The sequence below is a fragment of the Lolium perenne genome, chromosome 2 (assembly GCF_019359855.2).
Source record: "Lolium perenne isolate Kyuss_39 chromosome 2, Kyuss_2.0, whole genome shotgun sequence".
Lineage (NCBI taxonomy): Eukaryota > Viridiplantae > Streptophyta > Magnoliopsida > Poales > Poaceae > Lolium > Lolium perenne.
The window spans coordinates 152559090-152578452 of record NC_067245.2 but is presented as its reverse complement, the minus strand read 5'-3'; positions in this window follow the sequence as shown (position 1 = coordinate 152578452).

Sequence of the window (19363 nt, the reverse complement as noted above, 5' to 3'; positions counted from 1 at the left end):
GGAATAGGAAGGAACAGCCCGCGTGCTTGGCGCGTGGCAGTGTGCTTGAATTTCGAATTTTTGTGAAATGTTTCATTTCCCCGCTACAATTCGGGGGTTTTCTTGACGCGCCAATGCGTCCCGCCGGGCAGGTTCAAGTGAATTTGGGGTGCCACACTATGGGCCCCAGTTTCAGTGAGACATGTAATGACTAGTCACATCAGTAAGTTCACTGTGTAATAAAATATGTTACCCCTCCCCTTTATGTAGCCCCCCTTGTCTCTCCCGATCGAGTGCCGACAGCCGACGGATGCAAGCCGCTAGCTCGATCCCCTCCTTTCGCCTCCACCGTCCAGGCATCCAGCTTGGAGGGGCAAGCTGCATCTAGACCAAGCGGATTAGGTAGTACTAGTAATGTTCTTTCCTTTCTCGAGATCGGTTCTTTTTTCCTCACCTCGATATCTTGTGCATCTATTTCCTATTCTGGGCGAAGGGGTGTCTTTATGGTCACCCTCGCGCTGGGAGTGATTAATGGGGGTGGGGGGGCTACCTTTGCTTGGATTGGGGTGTTCTTCCTTTATTTGTCGACATTTGCAACCTTTGTAGTTTTTGCTGATCCTCACTGTATCTTTTGTCAGCTTGTACAGGAAAGGAAAGACCTCGGTGGTGGTGGGGGGCAATGGAGCGTAAGGCCACCACGCATGTGGGCAGTTGGCTGAGCCTGAGCTGCATCCCCAGCCCCGCAGCGTGTACTCCGTTTGCTTATCCACTGTCTGTCTGCATCCTCAATCTGTTCCTGTTCTGGAAAATGCTTAAAGTAGCACATGTCTTCAGCTGTTTGTGCGTAAAGCCTCTGTTACACCATGCTCTATATTCTCTGTATCAGGTTGGTACCTCCAGGTTCCGTGCTGAGGCTATGGGGAACGATAGCGCCCCACCTGCTGCAGGAGCATGGCCAGATCTGCAGCACAAGAAGCGAAATGCCACTGCCGAGCTGGGCAGGGACCGCCCAGGGGTAATTTTTTAACCAACTTACCATGATGTAGTCTGAATCTGATACTCCCTCAGATCCAAATTAATTGACTCAACTATCTGTAGATACGGATGTATCTAGACGTGTTTTAGCTCTAGATACTACTACCTCCATCCCAAAGCTTAGGGCTTATATTATTTTTAGAAAGTCAAACTATACCATATTTGACTAAGCTTTTACCAAAAATCATTAACATGCAAAATACAAAATTAATATCATTAAATAGGTTGTGAAATATATTTTCCTACGGTATCTACACAATATTATATTTGTTGATAGAATGTTCTAAAATTTTGGTCAAACTTTACTTGTTTTGATTTCTCAAAAATAAATAAGCCTTAAGCTTTGGGATGGAGGTATCTAGACAAAGCTGAGTCAACTAGTTTTTTTGTCTGTCCATAGCTAGTGTTCATGGTGCAAAAAGCTAAGAGCATCCACTATATGCATCAGTCTATCTCTTACAGTAATTCAATATCACTGCTGAGGTTTGTTTTTTGTTTTTCTATTCATATGCAGACTCAAACTTTAGGGCCTTTACTCAAAAGGAAGATCAAAACTGCGGCTGATCAGGCTGCCAGTATGTTGATGCCGCCCCCATCTTCTAAATGCGCCCGCTGGGTGGTGATCTTTTAATGAATATGGTATATTTTCTTAATCCACAAAACATGCCTTGATTTTTGTCTGTTTATTGTCGGTTTTTTCTAATGCTTGCCAAAAGTTTACAACAACAACAACAACAACCAAGCCTTTCAGTCCCAAACAAGCTTGGGTAGGCTAGAGTTGAAGCCCATAAGATCTCGAAGCCAAAAGTTTAGAAACACCAAATTCGTTTGCTTACAATCATCATACAGTAATGTTCATCTACTCTCCAGTTCCCCTAACCCAACAAAAATGATGTTAATTACGATTTTTAGATTAAAAGAGCACCATTAGGCGCTGTTAATTACGACTTTGAGATTAAAATGTCATTTGCAATTGCTAATTACAATTTTGAGACAAATGATTAGTTTAACCTCGATCTGTTCTGCTCTCCATTTTTCCCAACCAAAAAAAATGTAACCATTCCATTCCTCTGAAATGGAACCATTCCATTCCATTCCACGCTGTTTCAGAACCGAACACACCCTTGTATTGTTGTGAACTGATGTCCATACACAGCCATACCCTTCCACTTACATCCAGCACTATATGCATCAGTCTATCTCAGAGTCATTCAATATCACTGCTGAGATCTGTTCCCATTCTTATGCAGGCTGAAACTGCTACGCCTTTACTCAAGTGGATGCAAAATGAGGCTGATGAGGCTGCTGTGAGGACAATGGTGCCGGAACCATCATCCGAAAACCTCTACAAGCACGAGGCCATGGGCCAGCTGGGTGGTGACCTTTTAATGAATCTGGTATATTTTCTTAATCCACATACATGATTTTATTATTATCTGTTTAATTACTGTTGGCTTTGCCTAATGCTTAACAAAAGTTCAGAAACACTGCGTTTGCTTACAATCATCATACACTAATTTTTCACTTTTCAGTCTGTCTCATCCAGTATATAAACTGTTGAGTTTCGTTGGCTTCTTTTGTAATCATTTGCATTGTTGTCAACTGTTGTCTATGCACAACCCTATTCTTCCAATTACATCCCGCACTATTTGCATCAGTCTATCTCATAGATTTATTAAATATCAATGATGAGTTATGTTGCTATTCATATGAAGGATGAAGCTTCTGTGCCTCTACTCAAATGGAAAATAATGATCCTGATGAGGCTGCTGTGAAGACGATGGTGCCGCCACCATCTTCTGAAAACCTCCTCAAGCACAAGGCCACGGGCCAGCTGGGTGGTATCCTTTTCAGTAAGCAGGTATATTTTCTTAATCCTCATACATGATTTGATTTGTCAATTTATTGCCGGCTTTGTCTAATGCTTACCAATAGTTCAGAAACACACACAACCCTATTCTTCCACTTACATCCAGCACTATATGCATCAGTGTCTCATAGATCTGCTGATGTCTGTTTCTCTTCAATTTTCATATGCAGACTGAAACTGCTAAGCCTTCATTGGTCAAAAGGATTGCAACTGCTGCTGATGAGGCATCTGCAGAGGCTGCCACCAAGTTACTGTCAGCCCCACCTTCTGGATGCTTATATAAGCTCAAGTCCAAGGACCAGCCGGGCCGTAACCATCCAAGGGTTCGGGTATATTTTCTTAAGCCACATATACATGCCATGATTTATGTCTGATATTATCACCGGCTCTGTCTAAGGCTTTTTGGAATTCGGAAACGCCAAATTAGCATGCTTATATTCATCATACACTAAATTTTGACTGTTCAGTTTGTAACATAGTGTTATGCACTCGCTTGTCAACATTTGCATTGCTCTGAACTATGCACTTTACACAACCTAATTCTTCCACTTACATTCAGCGCTACACACCAGTAGTACCTCCCATGTTTCCTTCACCATCCCGATGTCGAGCTTGCGGGAATATGGCGGGCCCATGTACATACCCCGCATATAACACCTCCTATGGCTCTATCTACCTTTCTAATAACTCCTTCACAGAGTTACATGTATGTATTCTCAGTGGTTTAGCATGAATTGGCATATAGTAAAGTCTTGTTTTTAGTCTTCCTGCTTCTTACATTAGTATCAATTTTCACCTGCAGACTGTACCTTGTGAACTTCGTCCAATGATTAACCAGATGTGTCCGCATGAAGGGTCTTTCACTATGCATGGCAATGGAAAATTGATGAACACCTACACGGTCTATGAGGTGTATGTCTACAAGACGCAGGCCATCACATATTTGTATGGACATGATTGGAGAAAGTTTGCTTTTGACTACGGTCTGAAGAAGGGCGATGAGCTGAGGATCAGAAACTCAAACGGGAAGATATACATAACTGCTTACAGAGTTGGAGACACTTCCAAATATATAATATATAACTTTTTTTATACTCATATCCTTTGATTACTGCATTCTGAGCAGTTGTTCTAAATCATTCCCTCTGTTCTAGCTTGCTGGGTTTAACATGATCAAAGTTGCAGATCCCCTGATGGAACAGGAGCGGATGTCACAAAGGGAACCCACACCAGCACCGGCACCGGCTTCCCACTCTCCTGCATCAGCATCGGTTCCTGTACCAGCTCCGTTTACTGCATCTACCCAGCAGGCCCCTACATCAGCATTGGTTCCTGTAGAGGCCCCATATACTACACCTGCCCAAAGAGCTCTTGCATCAAGATCGGTTCCTCTAGCCGCACCTTTATCGCACCTGCCCAACAGCCTCCTCGCATCAGCACCGGTTCCTCTAGAGGCACCGTTTATTGCACTCGCCCAAAGCAGTCTCCCGCATCAGCACCAGCTCGTGTACCAGCCTGTGCTCCCGCACCTGCCCCACCGCATCACTGAGTTCTCAGCTCATTGCTGTGGCCACCCGTGTGGTGACCAGGACGCATCTGAAGGCTATGTTCGTGAGTATATGACAGCATAACTGCTCTTATCTTGATGTCTTCTCTGCTCAAAGTCTCACATGGTCCAGTCTTTAGTGCATTGGTGCCATTGACTAATTTTTGGTGGTATCTCTTGCTTTGAATCAGAAATTGCCTAAAAGTATCTCCAAGGATCTCAATGCTGGCCGAAGGGGCAAGATTTCCCTCGTCATGGAGAGTGAAGGTCTCACCGTGGAGGGACGGTACTCCGTCAGTCCCACAGATGGCCGCTTGGCTGTTACTTCCAGGTGGAAAAAGTTCATTGACGGTGCCAAACTTCGCATTGGATCAAAGTTGAAGGCCAAGATCTTTCGATGCCACTGTGACATGCTGGTCATAAAGTTTGCGGTCGTCTAGTTCTGTTGTCCCATGAGCCCTTAGCAAATGCATTTGTAGTTATACTTATATAAGGTTATCTTATCTGAACTGCTAATTAATTGTATGGGTGGTAAAACTCTGGCAAGCTTTTGCTCTTAGCAAGTATGTATGTATGATCAGCTATTATGATAACTAATGTTTGTGTTCATCTTAATTTGCATTTCCGTTTTAGAAAAAAAAACTTAATTTCTATTTTGGCTGACCTGTTAGAGAACTATCAGATTGAATCCACAACATGATTCAAATAGATTCATTACACCGAGCCACATGTCTTGACCTTGCTATACACTAGTTCCATTAATCAGTGCAAGAAGGCTTACCTGAGCTGCCTGAACCACGGCAGATTCGAATCCACCTTAGCTATCTAGCTAGAAATACAACCTTTGCAGAAAGAAGATTTGCAGTACGGGGAGGCTGACATTGGGGACCCATGAGCCAGCAGCGTCGTCAACGTTTTAAAGGCGGCAGGAGATCGAAACAAAAAAAATAAGCCAAAAATCAGTTGGTAAACAAAATCCAAGAAATGAAACATTTACCTTTCTGAGAGGATGACATGCGGGACCCATGAGGCAGCATCATCCTCAACTATTCCAAGGCGGCAGGGGATCAAAATAGAAAAAGGAAATAGCCAGAAATTAATTAGGGTCAAAAATAAATCTATCAAAGGAAACCTTTATTGTTCATAGAGGATGACATGTGGGACCGACCTGCCAGCTGCGTCGTCATCGTTTCAAAGGGGGCAGGGGATCAAAAGAAAAAGGCAAATATCCAGAAATTAGGGGTAAAAAATAAATCCAACAAAGGAAACTTTTATTGTTCATAGAGGATGACATGCGGGACCCATGAGCCAGCAGGTTCCTCAACGTTTCAAACTCGGCATGAGATTGAAAGAAAAAGGCAAGTGACCAAATATCAGGAGCCAAAAATAATCCAAGAAAAGAAATTTTATTATACATAGAGGATGACATGCGGGTCCCATTTTGCACCAGCCGTCTCAACGTTTCCAAGGCGGCACAGGACCAAAAGAAAAATGAAGTAGCCAGAAATCAGGGGGTGAAAAAAATCCAAGAAAAGAAAGATTTCAATTGGGCTGCATCTGGACATCTGGGCCTTCGAACTATCCTGCTGGGCCTTTTGACTCGTACAATTTCAGCCCACTCCAAAACAGGAAAGTTCGGATTTATCTAAAAAAAAATAGGAAAGTCCTATGCTTCGCAAAAACACAAAACAAGGAGATTCAACATATAAGTTTGTTTATGTAAAAATAAATATTTAATTTATCCGTTTGCAATAGCTCAGAGCGAAATATAATGTTTATTGTCTGCAAAATAATCAAGATATCACATGTTTCTTGTACGGGGAGGCTGACATCGGGGACCCATGAGCCAACAGCGTCGTCAACGTTTTAAAGGCGGCAGGGGATGGAAAAAAAACCAAAAATCAGTTGGTAAAAAAATCGAGAAAAGAAAACATTTATCGTTCTGAGAGGATGGCATGCGGGACCCATGAGGCAGCATCCTCAACGTTTATTGTTTATAGAGGCTGACATGTGGCACCCGTGAGCCAGCAGCCTCTCGACAACGTTTTAAAGGCGGCAGGAGATCGAAAGGAAAAATAAGACAAAAATCAGTTGGTAAACAAAATCCAAGTAAAGAAATATTTACCGTTCTGAGAGGATGACATGCGGGACCCATGAGGCAGCAGCATCCTCAACGATTCCAAGGCGGCAGGGGATCAAAAGAAAAAAAGGAAATAGCCAGAAATTAATTAGGGGTCAAAAATAAATCCACCAAAGGAAACTTTTATTGTTCATAGAGGATGACATGTGGGACCGACCTGCCAACAGCGTCCTCATCGTTTCAAAGGGGGCAGGGGATCAAAAGAAAAAGGAAAATAGCCAGAAATTAGGGGTAAAAAAATAACTCCAAGAAAGGAAACTTTTATTGTTCGTAGAGGATGACATGCGGGACCCATGAGCCAGCAACTTAGTCAATGTTTCAAAGGCGGCATGAGATCGAAAGAAAAAGGCACGTGACAAAATATCAGGAGCCAAAGATAATCCAAGAAAAGAAACTTTATTGTACATAGAGGATGACATGCGGGTCCCATTTAGCAGCAGCGGTCTCAACGTTTCAAATGCGGCTTGAGATCAAAAGAAAATAAAGTTGATTTTACATAGAGGATGACATGCGGGTCCCATGAGTCAGCAGCTTACTCAACGTTTCCAAGGCGGCAGGGGATCAAAAGAAAAAAATCCAAGAAAAAACTTTTATAGTACATAGAGGATGACATACGGGTCCCATGAGCCAGCAGGTTCCTCAACGTTTTCAAAGGCGGCATGAGATCGAAAGAAAAAGGCAAGTGACCAAAAATCAGAGGGTGGAAAATAATCCAAGAAAAGAAACTTTTATTGTACATACAGGATGACATGCGGGTCCCATTTTGCAGCAGCGGTCCCAACGTTTCAAATGCGACTTGAGATCAAAAGAAAAATAAAATAGCCAGAAATTAGGGGGTCAAAAAAATCCAAGAACAGAAAGTTGATGGACATAGAGGATGACATGCGGGTCCCATGAGCCAGCAGGTTCCTCAACGTTTCAAATGTGGCATGAGATCGAAAGAAAAAGGCAAGTGACCAAATATCAGGATCCAAAAATAATTCAAGAAAAGAAACTTGATTGTACATAGAGGCTGACATGTGGGACCTATGAGCCAGCAGAGTCCTCAACGTTTCAAAGGCGGCAGGGGATCAAAAGAAAAAGGAAATAGCCAAAAATCAGAGGGTGAAAAAAAACCAAGAAAATGAACTTTTATAGTACATACATGATGACATGCGGGTCCCATGAGCCTACAGATTCCTCAACATTTCAAATGTGGCATGAGATCGAAAGAAAAAGGCAAGTGACCAAATATCAGGAGCCAAAAATAATTCAAGAAAAGAAAGTTTATAATACAAAGAGGATGACATGCGGGTCCCATTTAGCAGCACCGGTCTCACCGTTTGAGAGGCGGCAGGGGATCGAAAGAAAAAGGTAAGTGACCAAATATGAGGTGCCAAAAAAATCCAAGAAAAGAAAGTTTTATAGTACATAGAGGATGACATGCGGGTCCCATTTAGCAGCAGCGGTATCACCATTTGAGAGGCGGCAGGGGATCGAAAGAAAAAGGTAAGTGACCAAATATGAGGTGCCAAAAAATCCAAGAAAAGAAAGTTTTATAGTACATAGAGGATGACATGCGGGTCCCATTTAGCAGCAGCGGTATCACCGTTTGAGAGGCGGCTGGGGATCGAAAGAAAAAGGCAAGTGACCAAATTTGAGGTGCCAAAAAAAACTCCAAGAAAAGTAAGTTGATTGCTCATAGAGGATGACATGCGGGTCCCAATTAGCAGCAGCGGTCTCAACGTTTCCAAGGCGGCAAGGGATCAAAAGAAAAAGGAAGTAGCCAGAAATCAGGGGGTCAAAAAAATCCAAGAATAGAAAGAATTTTGGTTCATACAGGATGACATGCGGGACCCATGATCCTGCATCGTAAACGGCTCGATCGGAGAGCGTTGAACGAGATGGCGCGATCGAGAAAAAACAATGCCAGAGAGGCTGCCATCTGGGCCCTACATCCCTCGGCGGTGCGAATTTGCGTTGACTCGGCCGGCGAACCCGAGAATTCGAGATGCACCACGTCCCGGGCCACCATACGCAACGTTTTGGCCGTTTTCGTCGGGCTAGGTGGCCTCAAAAACGAGAAAAAAACGTTTTGACATGCACAACGGAGAGACCACAAATCGTCGGCCATGGTGCACCAGCAACCACGGCGCGACTTCAACTTCGTCGGCCATGGCAACTTTTCTTGTAGTGATTGTTGCTATTTCAATCTTGTTTGGATTTTCACTCCAATGGGTATGCCTAGAGAACTTTGTGTTTCCAACCCCATATCTATGCTCATCTCATCATCATCTATCTATCTATATGTACATGTCATCATCTGAACATTCATACACATTTACAAAAAGAATAGGGGCAAAATGAGGCAAACCAAAACAAAATTGGGTAGAATAACCCTGGCCGGTCTCTGGCCCGGTTGGACCGGCCTCTGCGCCGGGCCAGCCGGCGCCAGGCTCGGTCGACCGAGCGGCAGACCGGCCGTGCGGCTGGTTATGTTTGGAGGAGGTTACCCCTTGGGGGTCTTCTTCCTCATTATACCCCACCTCCACAACCTCCATGGCCGCCGCCTCCACCATCTCCACCACGTCCTAAGCCCTTCCCACCACTAGATTCTCCTCAAACTTCACCCAATCGTAGATCAGGATCTCTCAAGCACCTTCACCAAGGGATTTGGTCTCCCTCAAGCCAATTTTTGAGATCTTGGGGATTTGGCCCTCAAGCCCTCTCCAAGTGTTCTTCTTGCTCACTTGGACGAAGAGGACGATGTCTTCGGGTAAACCTTCCTTCCTTCCATTCCCTCTCCCTTTCGTTTTTCCTCTCCCCTTGCACAATTTTGAGGAAATTTGAGAAAAGTTAGGGTTAGTAAGTCCTCTTGCCATTTAGAGTGTCTCACACCCCCATGCACATATTCCACTCTATTGCTATAGTCTATGTTCAAGTTTATGAGTTTTTGCATGATTTTGTGGTAGAAATTCTGGGCAACACCTCACAATTCGACAGACCCGATCACAGGCCCGATCAACCGGCCGTCCGGCGCGTGGCCCGGTCAACCGGATGGGCAACCGGCCAGCCCGGTCTCTCGTCCGGTTGGACCGGACCATACGCCGGATCGCCCAGTTTTCGCACAATCCCGTCAAAACACTTGAATATATACTATGCTTTTTGGCTTCCCTATTTACCGATGACATGTACACTTACCCCACTGCTATTCTTGCTCTATTTGCTAATTCACAGATAGCTGGAGTGGTGAGGACCGTGCCTCTCTTCCCAAGAGAGGTAGGCCTACGGTTCCTCTAGGTCGCCGTAGTAGCGGTCGCGTGCCTCCTAAAGCAGCTCCTGGCACAGTTAGCTCAACTGGCAGAACCTCGACCAAGACAGTTGGCACTAAGAGGAAAGACAAACACGCAGCCCAAGATGATGATGAAATAGTGCCAGACTACAATGTGAGCACAACACATCTTGGTGATTGGCAAAGTCTAAGGAAGGAAAATCCGTATCGCTTTGAGCAACGGACTTACACTGGTGGGGACAGGCTCTTCTGGACCAAGACTCAAGCAAGCATCTGGGATGATTTCTACAACACTAGAGAGTGTATGAAGAATGGTGTTGTTGTGATGCCCAAGGCCATCAACTCTGAAGAGCTTGCCTTGCATGAAGCCACCAAATACCGATTTGTGGTTGATACCTTGAAGGGTTTGGGACTGTATGAGCTTGTGTGCCTGAAGCCCGATGATGACCAAAGAGAAGGCACCTATTGTCCCCTTCTTGTCCGTCAATTCCATTGCACCGTATTCTTCCATGATGATGAGGATCGCACTATGACTTGGATGACTGGAAAGGAGAAGTACTCATGCACCTATACTGAGTTCTGTGAAGCCATGGGTTTTGGTGGTGGCCGTGCTCAAGGGTTCAAGATCCATTCTCGACCTAAGCTCGTTAAATGTGACATCTCCTTTTGCTATCCCTCGAACCCTACAGCTGGTCCTCCCACTATCTCTGGGATGTATTACTCTTATCTTGTACTTGCCAAGATGTTCCGTGAGAGTCTCATCAGCAAGTCAGGCGACACCAGTGAAGTCAGGAACTATCACCTGAATCTGATGTACTATTGCCATCCTGACAACATAAGGAAAATTGATGGATGTGATCTCATTCACTGTGAACTGAAGCGTTCTGTTCTGGGCCGCATGACTCCCAACTATGCTCAGTACGTTCAGCGGCTCATCCACAAGATGGTACCTCCTCCCAACAACATGCTAGATCAAAGAATCATAATGTAACCATTCAAGTTCCCCTCTTAGGACACACGTCCAGAAGTCCCTGCCATGATGCCCTCTAAGCGCCGTTCCAAGGAGAGTCATGATCCTGCAGCTAGCTCCAGCTACTCTAGGCGCCCCAAGCGTGGTGCTTCTCGCTTCTTCTCCAGCTAGTGGCAAATGTGCAAGAATACCAATGATGTTGCACATCAGAGTCTTGCTTTGAACCAGGAGACACGGAGGCGACAAAATGAGTTCATGGCTGCAAGGAATCACCCTGTTCCTCCTTCTGGACCTGAGATGGAGCCTGTGGTTGCACCTGCTTGGGAGATGCCTCCCATTACTGATGAGATGCTCCAGAACTTCGACCTCTCCATGTATGCTCATGGTGGTCTTCCTCCTAGGCCTGCACGTACCCCTGCTGATGATGATGCTGAAGAGGATGAAGGTGATGAGGATAAGGATGAGGATGATGATGGCGAGGGCTCATATTCCACCGGGCATGAGTTCTACTGATGGGGGCGCTAGCATCTCTCTTTTCTTCGCCTTTTTGGTGTTCCGATGCCAAAGTGGGAGAAGAGACTAGAGTCTATGATTCACTGGGTTCTTTGGTTGTCACAAGCCATGGGTGTTGCTTTATTTGATTCTTATATGGCTTGTGCTTATTTGCTTTGCTTGCTCAAGAACCATTTGCTACTTTGAATAATTCATGTATGGACGAGTATTTGTATGCTTAATCACTCTATTAGGATGATCATGCTTTATGCTTATATATCTTGATATACATGTCCATACCATGCTTGTCTCCTAAAGATATTGGGGGAGCTTCTCATATACCACAAATGGTGCACTTTGCATTCAAACGCAAATTCTCCAAGTGCACACATTATGGGGGAGCTGTCGTAATATCTTATATGGAGTCAAGGTTTAGAGCTTATCATAATATCTATATGTGACTCTAGCTCGGTTTGTCATCGTATACCAAAAAGGGGGAGATTGTAAGGGTATTTTACCATTATCCATTATTTTGGTAACAATGACACCGTGCTAAGAGTATTTGGCCTAATACATGTTTGTAAGGATAATCCCAGGTATTAGCCAAAGAAGCATAAATGGTGTATCAAAGGAACAAGAAGGCCAAAGGATACCCCCCCACTTCGACAACAATCAAAAAGGGGGTCTACAGCAGGGCGTCGGTCATAGGCCCGGTTGGACCGGACCGTGCGCCGGCAGGCTCCGGTCTGCCGCCCGGTCAACCGGGCGCTAGGCCGGGCGCCCCGGCGCCAACCGGCCCCTGCGCTCACACCAACCGGGAGGGCTACTGTAAGCCTCTGGAACGCTCCGGTTCATGCCCGGTCTGCCGCCCGGTTTGGACCGGCGGCTCCGTCTTCCAGCCCGGGCCGGACCGGGTCTTTGGACCGGACGCTCCGGCGCCAACCGAGCTCTGCGCTGACGCAAACCGGGAGGAGTACTGAGAGGGATTTCGAGGCTCCGGTTGGGGTCCGGTCTGCCGCCCAGTTTGGACCGGCGGGTCCGGTCCATGGTCCGGTCCGACCGAGTCCTGCGCCGGACGGTCCGGTCCGGTCCCTGGTCCGGTTGACCGGGAATCTCGGGAGAAAGCTGATGTGTCAAGTGAGCAACGGCCATATTTCAAGTGACACTATAAATACCCCTTCTCCTACCTCTGAAGGGGTTGGCACTACACTACAAGCTGTTCTTGAGCTCTCTCTCTCATACTCCATTGCTAGAAACACCAAAAGCCTCAGATCTCCTTCCTCCTCCACCCAAACTCAAATCCCTCTGGGGAAACGTTAGAGGAGGACCCGATCTACTGTTCTACCAAGCCAAATCTCATCCCCCTTGTATTCATCAAGAAGCTTGCTCTCTAGGGTTCCTTGGAAACCCTAGGTGGGCAAGAGTGGTCCGGAAGCATCCGGGCTGTGGATTTGCTCCTGACAAGATTGCGAAGGTTTGGAGGCTACCTCAAAGTCTACCACAAGTGAGTGAGCTATTCCTTCGTGGGATAGGCTCCGGAGAATACGGTGAGCCTTCGTGGCGTGGGAATCCTTCGTGGGACCTCCACCCCTCCAAATGTGACGTACCTTCTTGTAAAGGAAGGGAACACGTGAATACATCCTCGTCTCCGCGTGCTATCGGTTATCTCTAACCGAACTCCTTACTTGTGATATAACTGCCTGTGAGAGCCTTCGTGCTTGAGTTACTTGTACTAGATGACCCGTTGCGCTATCGCGCAAAGGCAAAATCAAATCAGAATTTAACCCATAATCTTTAGCATATTTTAGTATTAAGAATTACTCCATAATTTAACTGCTTTAGTATCTTATAGATATGCCATTTAATTAGGTGCTACAGCAAGATGTGATAATTTAGTACGATTTTACACTTTTTTTAACTTTTATGTTTTTGCATAAGCTTCAACACAAAATCATGGTTATTGTACTAAAAGAGGTAACATCCTAAAAGAAGCATAAAAGAATAGTTACTAATTCCAAGAAGAATGTTTCTACTTATTGTGAGTATAAGACAGCGAAAAGTTCGGTTCAAGATTTTGAGCGCCTTAACCGATACCACGGGAAACAGGAACTGTTACAAATGTTTCCCGTGCGTAAATAATTTCCACCACTATTTTCAGCTAATACCGTTCATCTCATCCCGATTTGCGCTAACAGTCCAGTCTCTTCCTCTTGACCTATGTCCCTACCCCTCCTTGATGTGCTACACCTCCCTCCATGCCCTCCACCCCATCTAATCCTCCGCTACGCCATCCACACCATCAGCCACAGCTATCCGACCATCCGCTGCTCGCCACAAGATTTACCTAACACTTGATAAAGGACAAAACATATTAAATATTTCAGAATCCTAAGACAATATATTGTCATTTCAAAATCCTAACACAATACATTTAGAGAAATAGTAGGAAGTCTTAAAAAATGTATTTCAGAAATACCAATAATGCAATCTGCTAGAAAGCCATCAATACCAGTAGAAAACAAAATATAAACTTTGCCAATTAAGGTAAGGTAACTTTATGATGTTAACATCATAAAAATGCAATTTCACTTCTCGTGAACCTAAATTAAATGTCCATTTGAATATTACTACATCAGGTTTAACTTGCCACAAGTAAATAATTACAAAGATAATAAGAAAATAAAGGTATCACATATACGAAAGACCTCTAAACCAACTATGGAAATTCCTTGCATTTGTCTCCTTTTCTTTAGACATAAAACACGGTGCAGGTTGTTGTCGGCCAAGATACCAGTCATATGACTGCTAAAGTGCTAATGACAAAATAAATACCTGGTGGCATAACAACTTTATGTTTTTTATAGGGAGTATATGAGACTAATAAAATTTGCCAAATTTGTTCTTATAGAATAACAACCAAATGTGAATTGAAACCATGCAGTGAAACTTACTGGAATCACTGAAACCTAGTGCAAAAATAAGAACTGAATAGTAGAACCCATAAGGAATCAAGTTTAGAGACATCTATCATTATATTCAAGACTAATTTCAGTCGAGGAGCACACAGTTCCTTTAGCACTAATTGAAGCTTTGCATCCCATTTGAGGTAACTGATTCATTTAGGAAATTAACACTTCGAACATGAAAAGGGAAAAAAAGGAACGTATCAGAATACACAATTCCTTAAACACTGACTGAAGCGCATCCAAATTTAGATAACCAGGTTATTTTCTTTATAGAGAACTATATTTGTCAGCAATTTAGATAGGAGGCACTATCACTAATAGAATTTCCATACAAAAGAAAGGATATTAAGCTGAGACACAAGTCAGTCCGAAGCATGGTTGGAGGATGTACCTAGCACAATATTTAATCCATAGAACAGAGGTCGCTGGATAATTTAACAAAGTCAGAAGTACGAAACTGGCAACATACTCAAGTAACTGCTAGGAAGAATTGAAGAAACTTCGGAAAATAAAGAGAACATTACAGGAAACAAATCTCTACCAATAACAGTGAAGACAAAAACAAAGTGTCTGAATGGAATTTGACCATAACGATGTTCTCAGAAAAGAACAGAGATTGCTCGTATTAGTCTTCTCAATTATCTCATTCGAATTTCAAACTTAAAGTATGTGTGTGCAATAAATATTGACTGAAATAATGCAACAATGCTACCAGCCATCCCCTTCTCTGGTCAAACACCAAAGTAAAATACCAACATATAACAAAACATATTCCTTCCTATGACTCAATAACGAAGTCATCGGCACAACCACTTATTCCCATGCGCTTAATCCTAATCCTAGTAATATGAATTCTAAGCTTGACAACTCAAACCCAAACTGTGATTTTGGAAGAGTCAAAGAGTACATCTAGAAACCCAAACTGCGATTTAGAAACGACGATAACTGGAGCAACCACCTCCCACGCCCAAAGTCGTGAGTGTCGGACACCGCGCCCAAAGACAACAAGGAATTCCAGCCCAGCGACGACAGCCCATCCGGCGTCCTCGGGGACCAAAAATCTTATGCCAAACTAACAGATAGAATCTTATGCCAATATATGCAATTTATCCTTTTGATGCTGGAACAATCTTATGCCAAACTAACAAATAGAATAGAGAGAAAATATGAGCCAAAGCCTTTTGTGTGAAGTCTGCAAGCAGTCGAACACACAAAAACATAATAAGGTGTACACAAAAATACATCAACTAAATTATAGGGAAGGCTACAGTGGACATACATGGAGGTTCAGTGGCAGCTCCAGTGACCAGTGTTTCCCCTCCTGCTTTTACAAGCATCTGCTGGGCACACCTACAACCTCAAATTGAAAACAAACTCAGAAACGATGTGCACTTCTGCAGCTAGCTTTACACAATATATTCTCCTGTTTTAGGAGAGATTCTCCTGTTTTATATTAGAATCAGCTTAACTTTGTTACCTCCAAATATGAAATACTAAATATCAGCATATCACTGACTTGCCAAACACATCGTTGGGTGGAGTGAAAGCGGTGGTGAAAAAGTACTATGTATAGCCAATCAAATGACCAAAAAAGATATCCCCCTGAGAAAACTCTGTGATGGTCTACTTTCCGAGATATATGTCTCAGACATTGGCTAAATCCATTTTCCCATTCTAGTTATTAAAATGGAGTTGGATCTAGTTGTGTATTACCACATTTTTAAAATAATACTTTTAGAACACGAGGAGAAGGGATCAAGCATGTATCAACTATCCTCTCATCTGTTACAACTGTGATTGCCTATTTTCTGTGATATACACCAATCTCGGGCATTGGCAAAATCCACCGACAACTCGAAGAACACGTATGCCCAGGAATCCATGTGGAGTGCATTAGCAAAGAAAATATATATATCGTAACAAAGAGAATCAGCAATATTCGGGAATATGAACAGATGCACTTGAGCATCGTGATAAACAAAGGAAACGGAACCAAGAAAGACATCATGACAACAGGAAAGAAAAGAATGCAGGTGGAGCGAAACTATACCTGATGGACTCGAAGGCACACCTGAACAACAAAACAAAGGATCCTCAACTAACACAACCCTTCATCGTAAATCCTAGAAAACCATCCAACCAGTAAGCAAATTAAGCAGGGACAGAACCAAGTGATAATCAACCTTGTACTATTTTTAATTTAACTTAAATTAGACAGGAAGTTTACCTCACTCAGGGATGAAACAGAATGCAAATGATTAATCCAAGGTCCAGATTTTGCATCTTTGTACATTTCCATAGATTATCCACATTTGCAAACTGGTTCCGACTAAGATCAACAATTTCAACCGCAGGTAACAGTTGCAACAACTCGTCCATGAGTACCAGACCATTAGAAGCACAGACATACGAAAGCCGAATCCATACGGAAAGTCCTTGACATCCATCACTCTACTCACGAATACATGCTTAAGAGCATCCTGCAGTAGTGCAAAAGTTAACTGTTATTAATCTCGTAACACTGTGAAACATCCTGCAGCAGTGCTTAATAAGGAGGCATAAATTACACTAATCAGTTGATAAAAGTAAAGATATATACAATGTCTCCGTCACTTTTTTATCTGATCTGGACAGTAAGACAAATCATTAAAAATTCCAATTGCATTGGTACATGTGCCCCAATCATCTATACCTAATACATAATCGACATCCAAAGATATAGCTGGAGATTCACATCCTTGAATGCGCAACAAATCTAGAAATTAAATAACATTGTGTAGTGAATTAGAAAATATATGTACGTCTAGAAGAGTAGTAGTCTTCTAATTATAACCATATAGTTGAGGTAAACATGACCAGATGCAAAAAATACAAAGCAAGTCACCACCCGTGTAGCTGTTTAACTATCCTATGTACACACATGACTAAGTTGTAGAGATGTGCCAAAAGGGTCAGTCTGTCCTAGCTGGTAGGCTATAAAATGAGCAGAGAGTGCCAAGCAGCTTTCGTTCACCTCGTAGCAGGCTAATAGGTTTATCTGAAATCAGGAAGACGCATAAACTGTCAATAAATAGCAATTACAGACAACCAGGGCATGCTTCTAACATGAAGCTAGTTATGCAAGGAAAGATGCAGGAAATGAATAATTAGATGCATGCTTCTAACAATTAGAAGCTAGTTACAGACAACCAGAATATACGGATGTGAAAAAGGGGAAAATGAATAAATTGCACAACGTTCATTTTAGAGCAATTTATATATTACATATATGCACTTATCACACATTGCAATTGCACAACGTTCATTTAAGAGCAATTAGAATGTTCTACGAATTTAAGAATTTTAGATACTACTAACCAACTGAGATATACATATGCTATTGCCAAAAGGCCCCTGGTTCTCACCTCCTTCATCCCATGGTGCACTCGTCTACAGAACTCGCCCCTTTCACCAACAACCTTCTTGATATATACCCTTGTTGGAGAGGACCGAGACAGGGGCCCTAGGAGAAGCAGCGACTGCTCGGTGGAGGTCGGCAACGGCTCAATGGAGGTTGACACCATTGCTAAAACCTGGCTTCAAGCAACGCAAAGCATGTAGCCAAAGAAACCAGTAGCAAAGAAGCAAGGCAACGCCTGTAAGAGTTCAAACTGAATAAATTAGTATTGGCAGTTTTATTGGTACTTCTCCTCATGAACAACGAGTTTATCAGTGTTTGGCTTCAAATAAGAACAATATTCTTTTGTGAAAAGTACTATTGCAGGGTTTAGGTGGAATGTACCTAGAGGAAAACCAGCTTCATCCTGATATCAGTCCATCAGGCTGGAGCTGAATCTCCATCATTGCTTGGTTTTCTCTGTCAATCTACTGCTGCTATAGCAAATTTCAGCGTTAGTAAACATTCATGCATCATCACTTGGATCATGCATGTCTCCACTTCTCGTTGACTTTCTCCCGGCAATGGTTGTGACCCCTGCATATACATTACTCAACTTGTCATAGATCTCTTCGTTACAAATTACAAAACCATGATTTTCGTTTATGCTAGATGATTCAGAGAGATAAAAAAACATTAAAAGACAACGAGAAGTGGAGACATGCATGATCCAAGAATTAGATCACCAGCGTACTGAATCGCCAAGATGACTGTCGCTGCTCAAATGCACCCCCTGGAATGCGCCAGCGTCCACGCCGACATTCAGTTGAGTAGCGCAGACAGCAGGGATGACAAGACGTCTGTACCAAGCCTGCAAGAGCAACAACACCTAGTATTAGACTCTCCAGTGACTGAATCGGCAAGATCATCGTCACTGCTCAAATACACGCTTGAGAATGCACCTAACATAAATAATTGTACACCCATTATGTGCAAAAGTCAAATGAACATTCATCAATCATATTCAATTCAGATCTGACCTGACCTCACATAAAAGAATGCCCTCTTCATGAGATCATGCACCTTTGTTGCCTTCCGTGCTCAAATAATTGTGTCCTTCACAGCAAATCAAAATCTAATGCCCTATTTAAAGCCATGTCACCTGGCACCCAAATAGTAGCCATATTCAGCCTAGGAACACTCTCAGCAGTCTCATGTTTGAGGCAACACAAATAAGCCTACAAAGTAAGAAACAAAATAATAAATATCGAGAAGATAGGAATACCAGGAGCAGCAGCGCCGTCAAGAGATCGAGAGCTTAAAGGAGAACACAACCTAGTTGATGTGGTAACCAACCCAAAACAGCAACAATCGACCCGAAAAAAATTGTCCCTTCCTTCTTGCTCCCTTCCACATTGGAGTCCGTCTGGTCTGCCGAGGCCGCGGCGCCTCCCACACCAGGGCACCCTCACATCCAAGTTCTGCAGGTAGAAAACTTCGCCTCAGTACTAACATTGCTTAAAATTTGGAATCAGTAAATGATACAGATCTTCAACAAACCATGCAAGCTAAAAGAAAATAATCTAGTACCTCGACCATTTCCTTCTAATAATTGTCACAAATACATGACTGTGCTTATAATTCAGGTCTCAAATGACCTAATAACCCTCAGATTTTCCGAGAGGGGTGCCCCGCCTGCTATCAAAACATGCTTGATT